Here is an 11,148-nt window from a genome sequence, read left to right on the forward strand (position 1 = left end):
TGTAAAAGAGTGTATAAATTGTTTAAAACAACAATGTGTGTTGTTTCCCATTTATAATGTGTAAAATGTTTAAAACAACAAGAAACTGCTGTCATGATGTGCACATCTAACTAGTGTGGGGATTTATAAAACAAGTAGTTTTGAGAAATTTAATTCTGACCTGAGAAAAACGGAAGTATCTTCACTGGTAGAAAGGAGGTGTCACATTCTACACTTAGAATAAAGACAGAGTACCCTCAGGAATTACCAAATATTCATGTATCCACTAAGGAATAAAGACAGAGTACCCTCAGGAATTACCAAATATTCATGTGTCCACTAAGGAACTGTCCTGTAGCAATTTGAGAACCTAAATCAAGAATCAAGGATTCGAAATGTGCTGGAACCATTGGCTTTCCTGCTGTGATATATCTAGCTCCAGAACTCATCTTTTATGTTCTGGGGAGATTATGCTTTTTGTACTGGGGAGATTGTAGCATGCTTTTGAATGTTTTCTTTCTTCTTGAAGTGGCATGTAAGCACAGAGGTAATTCAGTTCTGAGGAGGTGAAGAGAGGGAGTTCCAAACCTTTCTGAACCTTTTGTCCTTTGGACATCCCTTGTGCCAAGGCTACATCCCCGCTGGTGTGCTGCCATTTTACTACAACACTGTGTTTATGTCTCTGTGTGTGGGTGTGTGTGTGTGTGTGCACGTGTGTCTGTGCTTGTTTATGTACATGTGTGTGTGTGTTCCTGTGTGCGTGTGTGTGTGCATGTGTGTGAGTGGGCGTGCATGCGTATGTTCCTGTGTGTGTGTGTGTTTGTACATGTGTGTCTGTGTGTGTCTGTGTGTGAGTGGGTGTGCATGCGTATGTGTCCCTGTGTGTGTGTGTGTGTGTGTGTGTGGCAGAGCCACGTGATACTGATGAGAATTCTGCACACGCTGCACCCCGCTCTTATCACTCCCCGCCCTGCGCTCCTCTATCCGGTCGCTGCGCTCACGACTCCAAATGGCAGCTCCATTTCAAACCCAGACAGGAAACACCATTATACTTGAAGGGTAACACAGGGAGTCCTGAAGCCACAGAAAAACGCCAGGTCATCCCCTTCTATGTCCTATTGCAAAAGCTTTGGCTTTTTTCCCTCTCTCTCTCTTTCTCTCTGTCTCTCTCTCTCTCTGTTTTTCCCCGTTTCTCAAGGATGTGCCACTCTTATGTTACAAAAGGACGGAAGGTTATCCCATACTGTGTCTTATTGCAAGATTCTTTTTTTCTTTCTTCCCCTTCTCTCTCTCTCTCTCTCTCTTTCTGTTCCCCCCTCTTTTTCTCCAGGAAGTCCTCCTCTTATGTCACAGAAGGAGAAAGCTGCAGGAATGTACCAAAACAATGGTGTCGAGTGCTAAGCTTTTATGAATTCCTTGACACATAGTTTCCAGGTTTCATTTCCTCCTCTGGTCTTCCTGTTTGCTTAAGAACACTCAGACGAGGCCTCGGCCATTCCTGTTCTTTCTTTCTACGTATTTTCTCTCCAAATATTTTCTGATTTCCCTCCGGCGCCAGGCCCGAATAAAAGCCACACATTTTTGAAATGATGAATAGCACAAACAGCCATGAATCATGTACTGTATAAGTCACAGTTTTATTGTGAGAGAGAGAGGAATGATAGCAATGTCTGAAATTGATTGTCGCAAAAAAAGCCATTTCATTAAGCTGCCAAAGAAGAAAAAGATGGTGCTCTTCTGTTCCATAGTAAATAAAATATAGAACTGATAACATCATTCCAAATAATACAATCTAGTTTGTCATTTGAAGAGCTACTGTCATTGTGTTTGTTATTAGAGAAAAATCAATTCATGACAAATATGTATCAGAATTTAATTGAGTTTCTGACAAAAGCATTATGAATTTGCACACTAAATATTATCATCTTTTTTTTTATATGGACAATTTTCAGTTTTCTGCTTTGAGAAAAAATGATAAAAGACTTATTCTGAGAACATTCCAATGTGCAATAGCAGGCTACAGCACCTGTTCAGAAATTGTGCTCTACCCTCACTGGTCTGCAGGTGGCAGTAGTGGACTGGACCACAGGGGGAAACACTCGCCTCCATGTCTGAGAAATATGGGCATATGTGGATGTTAGAGCTAAGTCTTAAGTGTACATAAATATTGACTAAATTAAACATTTCAAATGAATAGAACAAAACTGTAGAAAGGATTCCTGATAAAAAAAAGGATTCCTGATAAAAAAGGAGTGAGTTTGCATAGTTTAGAGATAGTCCAAACATATAGCTAATAGATTTACATTTTAACCAGGCTGTGTCTTCGATGCCTGCAATGATGAGCATGGCTTTTTATAATTTTTACTACTTGTCAGGGCACAAAGCCTTGTCCTCCCAACACTCCCTACAGGCTTCAGCCAGAGGCTTCTCTCTCCTCCTCACTCAATTAGACGCCAGTCGATGCGAAACCGAGATAAGAGTTCGGCTGAGCTGCCTAAACAAACGGCAGAGCATGTGAGAATTTCCACCTGACTGTCATTAGGAGCCCCTCCTGTACAGAGCTGTATTTCACACAGCAGTGAATATCTTGATGTGTGTGTGTTTTGTTGACATATCAAAAACATTGTAGTGATCAGAATGACCAACAGGTAACTACAAATGCATGACCTCAACTTTGGATGTTTTGTTCTTCAGACTAATGCAATGTATAGTATTGCCATCATTTCCATGATCAACAACCTGACAACCACCACTGAATAAGATCAGTTGAAATGTACTGTTCTATACTGCCCCGCCCCCCCCCCCCTCCCCTCCTACAACCTGTACGCAACTACAAAGGCTGAGAGCAATTTCACAGTTCTGGTCCGACTACTCAGCAGATAGAGTTGCTATGGGAGCCGCCATGATTGAAAAAGAAAAAATACAGGCTGCCAAAAGGACAGAGAGAGAGAAAGAGAGAGAGAGAAAGAGAGAGAGAGAGGAACAGACAGAGAGTGAGAGAGAGAGACAGAAAGAGAGAGTTCCTCTACATACTCACAAAGAACATTATGTCAAACGTAAACAAAAGTCCCCTTCTTCCCCATTTGTCAAAGAGAAAGGTAACAGAGGGACAGTGACAAACTAGCTGCTAATTTTATTGACAACACAAGCCACTTCTGTTTCTCTGCACTGAATGTAGAATCATTGCAAAGGCAATTGTATACCTGCCAACTCGAACACGCTTATCTAAATGTATATTTTAACCTAACTGCAAAATGTTACTTGCATCAGAAATGGTTGGTGAAAAGAAAAATATGCAAGATCATTATGTGAACTGACTTAATGAGGACAGTAGGCACAATATGCAATGAGCTAGCCAAAGGCTTATGAGAAAAGCCTTAACTCTGACTATGCCGCTATTGGCTTAGCTCTATTCAACACACTGGGGCATTTTCAAGCTAACAGATTGCATCTGTTCCTCTGTCATTTAGCGTAGGGCAACACAGCGGAGTGGAGGGGCTGATGGGTAACAGAACCTCACACAGAGCAGAGCCCCCGTCAGAACGAAACAAAAAGGCACAGGGCAGGAACAAGACAGCAGACGATATGGACAGGACCGGTGTCAGGTCCAGTGCCTGGTTCTAGGCCCAGATCTGGCCCAGAGAAGCCTGCTGTCTGAGCCGGGTCACAGGGTGGCACTATTCTCTTTTCTGTGACTGCAACAGTGACAGCTGGGGGGGGAGGCATCAGCAGAACCAACATCAGATAAGCAGCCACTGCAGCCACAGTCGACCCCCAAAACACACACAAACACACACACACACACACACACACACGCACACGCACGCACGCACGCACACACACACACACACACACACACACAGCATTTTACCCAACCACAAGAAAAAATAAAATCGAGGCTGCAGCCACCGGTACCATGGTAACAGGCGCTGGGCCGATTGAAAACAATGTCGAAGCAAATAACATAATGGGTTGTAATCAACACACCAGGAAGCCAGTAGTTCTCCTGAAAGTGCTCATCACCATAACAACGGCAGCTGGTACCCTCAAAAGCATCTGAGCAGCCTCCTAATCTATGCTTCTATGACTGGGAGAGACAGATAGATAGAATGAGAGAGGGATGGAGAGAGAAATAGAGAAGGCCTCTATAACTGATCCATTTAACCCGAGGGTGCTTATTTATCCAACACAATGATATTTGGAATGAAATAGGGTGTTAAGATGAACTTGTTGTGACATAGCTGCAGCTTCTGAAAGCAAGCCACCTAACAGCTCCAGAAGCACTGGTGATGACAGATAACGTATGAGAATCTATTAGCATCTGTGAACGGCCGAAAGGTACAGTTTCATGTTCAAAAATCTTCATCTTCAAAAGCCATACAGAACAAAAACATCACTGATTGATTGTAAGAATGAAATTGATTGAGAACTGGTATTTATGGTTATATTGCAAGACAATAACTATGACTTTTGCACTGTGACCACAAACCTGTCACAATATTCTATAGTATGGGGCATCCATTTATAAATCAGGCCACGTATATCAAGGTATGATTGTATGTACGAGATGGTGACAGCAGATAGAGTGGAATCTAATGCTAAGGGAAGGGAAGTCAATTAATTACATAATGCTGGTTTTCACACACCACTCATTTCATTAAGAGAACTCTCCTTTAGAATTCAGATACATTTTCATGTTTCAGTTTGTTGATGTGACCATCGTTCATGTATACATGACTTCATTTGACATTTGATGTACGATAGATGACAGTAGGGCTGCAACAATTAATTAGTAGTTAGATTAGTTGTCAACTATTAAATTAATCACCAACGATATATTTTTGGTAATCAATTAATCAGTTTGTGTCATTTTTAAAGGAAGATTCCTCAGAATGCTCTGATTGCAGATTCCTAAATTTCATTGTTTACAGTTTTACTTACTCCTCTGAACAGTGAACTAAACATCTTTGGCGTGTGGACAAAACAGGGCGTTTATGGACATAACAGTGTATTCAGGACACAGACAGCTAGTGGTTGGTTAGGTGATGTTTGCAGTAACATAAAATGTTTTAGCCTAAAAAACGCGTGACATCGCTTAGAGCACCTTTAAGGACATAATCGTGTCGTGGCAGATATTCAGACTCGGGCCAGAAATTAAGTCCAAACATCTTGCCCACAACGTAACAAAAATACACCATTATAAGTGCTGAAGTCAAAAACTTGTCCCAAAAAGAAGGCGCAAAAGTCCGGCAGAGTTCCGTGCAAAAATTCCTTTAATGACTACATAGCGCAAAGCCTGAGTGGATCGCACGATCGCACTCCCGAACAAAGGTAGAACTCTCTTACTTATACCCCTCCAAAATGCTGACACAACACTACCCCGAACGAACTTTTCACCTTAAGTTTATGGAAAGTTCAGGGGTGTACAGTATAGAGTGATCACAGGTCATACATTGTGCATGGGTTAAATATCGTTCGCCCCCATGCACTCTCCTACTGGTTGTTATGAGTAGAGCTCGCCCTGTGTAAGCGTTATCTTGCAGCCTCAAGGCCGACTCAAAAGGCCTAGGCTAAGGCAGCATGAGACACAGTGCAACAAAATGAGACACAGGGCAGCAAACAGAGACATAGGGATACAGAGCGCACGTAGGGGGAATTCTGGTAGAATAGCTTCAGTATGTTAATAGTATTAGTTAAACTTGTTATTTAAAATGTTATAAGAGTATTATGGTTAGGAATAACTTCAGTGTATTACTTGATTATGATTAAGGTTATATGAATACATGCTTTACAGTTTCAAACTCGTTCTCTCATCATGATGTCTACAACCCATAGGATAATTTTATACAACAATCGTAGGCTTTGAGAAATACTGATCAAATTTTTTTTTACCATTTTCTGAAAGTGTATTGATTAAACAACTAGTCGATTAATCAAGAAAATAATCAAAAGATTAATCGACTCTGAAAATAATCGTTAGTCGTAGCCCCACGCGGGAGTGTAGCGAGAAAAGCATTTCGCAGGTTTCTACTCTCAGCAGAGTTCGCTGATGGCAAAACAGTTCGGGCGGGCTGTCAGCAGAGTTGTTTCAAAAAACAAAAAGTCTGTTACAAATAGCACTTTTCCTCCTGACTGAATGCAATCTTAGGGCCCAGTGAGTTGCTGGAAAATGCAGAGAAATGTTGAGACAATGATGACACGTAGCACCGGCTCGAGACTGTCTGTTCTGTCATCACTACACAGCTAAACTGTGGGGGCAAAATAAGAGAATACATACATCGATGAGCAGAGTGACCTTTGCCAAGTTTAATCTTAAACGAGTGCAACAAAATGCCATTTTAAAACCCTTTGTTTTGTTCTGGTGCGCCAAATGCCTTAACGTTGCATGAGCACGTCTGACTGAATAAGCCAACTTTAAACCTGAGCTATCAACTTCTACGAGTGGAGTTGTTTTTCTTCTTTTTCTTTTTTCTTCTCAGCCTGCAGCTTTCTTTTTTCAGGAAGAGAAATACATTCCTATTGCTCATAAAAACAGACAGGTATTTTTGGTTTAAAAAATGGATAGGAACGCAACCAAGACTCAGGGGGCACTGGGTAATGGAATGGCCCCCTGGTGTAAACCATTACGGCATCCACATCTAAATGTCAAAACACTGTCACCGCTATGTGAGGTATGAGTTGTTTTATTTTATGACTTTTAAACTTGAGGAGTCATTCCTTTAAACTTTCTACCTCTGTCACTAAGGACTGGAAGATTCCATACATACTTTTTTTTTGATTCCACAAATACTTTTTCTAAATAAGTATTTCATGTACCAACAATTATAACAATTTCATGTACCATTATTAGGACTGGGTCAAGTCTATCCATTTAATATTCTTGTCATAATAACTAAATTAATTCATAATCGTAACATGACTTCATACACAGCTCATGAAAAAAAGTTAATTAACAAGGGAAATACTGTATACCATGCATTTCAATTGTACAACAATGAGGACTTGTCCTTAGCCTAAAGACAGATGGTGATTTAAATAATTATCAAGACATTGGTCAACAGGAATAGAAAATGAGCATTGATCTTTCAGGCTTTAGTGGTCAGAGCTTCTGCCATATTAGGCTGAGGGGTTGTACCTACTGTATTGTGCAGTGTCCTAGTAGCCATATTATGACCCGTTAAGTTATTCTTATGAATGTCCTTCTTTTTGAGTGTCTGTTCCTGAAAACAGGCTGTTGCTAACCTGACTTGGTATGGAAAAGCATTGGCTCACTATGCAGCTTTATCTCTTGTGCGTGTTAAGAGTGGCAGCCATGCTTGTGGGCTTGGGAGCCTCTTACTCAGAGCTGGCTTGGCTACCGTCTCTGCACTGGGAACAGGGACCCCTACGGGAGAAAGCCCCGTCGAGACCCTCCTGAAGAGCCACCCCCGCCCCCCCCCCACCCAACCCCCTCCAGCCCTAATACACTTATCTCCTCAGCCTCCCAGAGACGCAGGCAGCTTCTCCCGCTGAAATCCCTGCTCCCTCTCAGGAAGGAGCCCAGCCTCTGAGCCCAGCCTCTGGATGCCTGGCTGGACGGCTGCCTGCCTGCTGGTGATGGTGGTGCTGGTGGCAAGAGAGGATTCTACAAGAGAGAGTGAGAGAGAGAAAAAAAAACAGAGAAGGGAAGAAAAGCGCCTGTGTGGCCAGCGCAGATAAACACCCGCCGTGGCTGATTACGCTGACACCATCGCGCCGTTGTAGTTCAATAGCTTATGTTGGATTAATGAAAGACAAGGAGAGGCTAAAAAAAAACACTGGGCCTGCATATTAATGGAGACGCTTAGCTGGGATTGAAAAAACTGGAGAGGAGAAGAAAGGAGAGGCTGGTGGATAGAGGAGAGGAGAGTGGAGAGTGGAGAGAGAGAGTGCTTTGGGGAGGCACTAGGGGGAGTGTTGTACCCAGGGAAGGGAACGTCTGGGTAGGGAGGGAAGAGCAGACCTCCCTTCTCCAACATCCTGCATTTCAATGTGACTGCTGCAGTAATTATTGGTAATGGCAGTGATTATAAAAATGACACAGCAAATGCAATTTTGCCCCAATTTGCAACACTAATGTCCCCTCATTATCTCCCAAAACGAGGGCTTTTGAAGGTAAAACTCAAGCACACTGTTGAAAACCATCTTTCTTGCTGTCACAGGGAATATATGACCAAACAGCCGCTCGGCCCCACAAGCACACTCTGACACAGGCGCACACACAAACACACACACACTCTCTCTCTCTCAGACACACACACACACACACACACACACACACACACACACACACACACACACACACACACACACACAATGTGCACTGCTCACACACTCTTCTGCATATAGAGATACGCCCACACACACACACACACACACACACACACTGCAATTGAGTAATAACAGGCATACATGGATGCACAAAGTGTTAATTAACATCATCCCCCTAATACCGTACTTGAGGCAGAATGGCTGTGGTGGTCTGGTGAGTAAAGGTCATTCTCTCTCACATCACATCAGTCGCACAACACTGATATTATAAGTTAAGATTTCACCCAGCGCCTCTCTGAGTTGACCACAGGTCCTCATCTCACCTGACCTATCCACTCCAAGCAATCAAACCCTGGCTGGGTCAGGTCGACGTCTCTACAACCTTCTCTACAGTCAATGATGACCGACATGCACAGGGAGCCATGTGATAGGTGCATCTTCTAGACGTCCATCACATGAATATAATGATGACAGAATGGGCAACTGTGAATAGCACAACGCTATGATGCAAAAAGGGCGCATTGTATCCTAACGAGATAACGGCATAGCGCCGCGACGCTGCCAAAGCTGGTAAGCCTGCGCGGTGATGGATGTGTGTAATTGACTTTCCTGTAAAAACCTCCTGCATCGGGGAGGTAACACTCGGAGTGGCTCGATCTCGCCGGCATGTGGCTAATTTAAGACGCCGGAGCAGTGGGCTGGCCAGGCGGCGTTTCACGCTTCTGCGCCCTCGCAGCACCCGCTCCCGCTACTTGCAGCTTACCAGTGAGTGGTAATGACAGAGTAATGGGAAAGAGAGAGAGAGAGAGAGAGAGAGAGAGAGAGAGAGAGAGAGAGAGAGAAACGACAAGAAGCACAGATAAAGTGGCAGCAGTAAAAATTATATGACCGCATACATCATCTTGGCAGCGTATAATTTTATCTCCGAGGGCAGGGCCTTTACCGAGTGCATCGAAACGGATGTGGTACCGAGGGCACGGGCACGGTCTATGTGTGCTCAAGTGTTGGAAAGTGTCCCCTGTCCCCCTATTGTAGCTGGCCAGCTGAACAAATAGCCTACCTGGAACACATGATGGTGGTTTTGTCTCCATTTCTATGCATCTTTGTAGTGCGACGAAAGCACTGATGGTAAATGACTGCGCCTTCGGCCCCTGATTGTGCAAGCATTGCTGATTTGACTTGAATGGATAAAGGCACAAAGAACAGATTGTGGCTGCAGTGCATTATCTTTACAGCATGTACATTATAAATGTATTCAGACAATTTCCCTCTATGAAACAAACTCAAATATTGCAATTTTCATTGCATTAAAGGAAAACATCATTATGTCCTGGAGGTGGTGTGGTGACAATTGCTTAGCTCACTTGTGCTGTTTGTTTAGTTTCTCCTAGCAGGCCACACAAAATGTTCTAATAAACCAATTTATTTTTTCCATCATGTGCAAGTGACCTTCTCTTCACCCAAATTGAGGTAATTAATCCTTCTTCCTCCTTCCTGGTCCACACGATCTCACAAAAGCTTTCTTCACAACAAACCGCATTTCTATGCCTTTTTAAGAGTTTAAAAATACACTGGAATTATGTTTTGGCAATGTGATTGGGGACATAATTTTCTTCTTACACAAAATAAATCAATATATTGTACTATAATTTTGTTGCAAAAACCCAACAGGAAGTTCTCTATTCAACTTCTTTTAAAAGCCAATGGAAGACTCTTGTGTGTTTCCCCAGCACGGTAAGAGTGATCTTCTGAGGCTTCCTGGCACACCAGCTTTGTCAGCCAGGGTCCACTGAGAGGCTTGTCATAGACAATCTCTCTCTGGCTCAACACGGCTGACATCGATTGACCAGATTACACGCTGTCCCCTCAGCCTTCTCACTGAAGGTCAGCTCTGTTTAACGTCGCGGACGGCAGCCAGACCGGACAGTAAGGGGAGGGGGACGGGGGAGGAGAGGAGAAAAGGCTCGGTTATCACCAGGACAGGTGTCACGGTGACACACGGGAAGGCACAGATCACACTGAATAGAGAAATAGTAGAGCAACAACAGAAGGCCTGGATCTCCCAAATGAACTGCGCTGCTCTCAGGGGAACAAGAAAGAAAAGGCACACACACACACACACACTGGAAAAGGAGACCTCCCTTTTCACTTCACTACCCTGCTGTTTTAAACTGCTGAAAGACTGCCTTGTGCAACCAAACATACACCCACCTGCACTCAGTTTCATGTTTATTGCTGTGTATGTGTTTACTGTATGTATTATGTATGTATGCATGTTCTGTACTATTGGACATTTTAACAGTGTGGGGATATTGGTACAGACCATCACCCCTCTAAATGGTTTAGCCCAAAACTTAATTGGGTAATTGGTGAGCCTATTTAAAGGTGGGTTTATTTCACATCAGAAGAAAAGACTGGAAACACAGGAGGACACATGGAAGAGCCAGGGATCCAGGGCCAGGGATCCAGGGCCAGGGAAGGTGTAGAGCTTAATGTTTGTGTTTAGTGTGAATTGAGGGTAACCTTGCTTGCTGTGAGGCAAGAGTTGAGTAGGTCCAAAGTTGCAAGGTCGCCTTGCTTGGACAAGGAGCCTAGAAAGAGGTCCCTAGTTTAATGGCAGGCCACATGTTTGTTTGTATACTGAAGATCCCCGGATTTTATGTTTGGAGTGGACTCCCATTGTGCTTCCTGGATCTGACTGTTAATTTTGGACAATAAATCCATATATTTGTATTGACCTGCCATGTCCTGCCACCTTCTTCCCTCAAACGCCACCATATCCAGTGGCGCACCTCCCTCAACGTGGGGTGGACGCCTCAGTCCCTCACACACACACACATAAAAAACTGATGACATTTATCAAAGGACTCATATGTGTCA

The sequence above is a fragment of the Alosa pseudoharengus genome, unplaced genomic scaffold, assembly GCF_046254945.1.
Source record: "Alosa pseudoharengus isolate Yale_2024_CS ecotype anadromous, Long Island Sound unplaced genomic scaffold, YU_APseudo_1.1 YU_APseudo_1.1_scf_22, whole genome shotgun sequence".
Lineage (NCBI taxonomy): Eukaryota > Metazoa > Chordata > Actinopteri > Clupeiformes > Clupeidae > Alosa > Alosa pseudoharengus.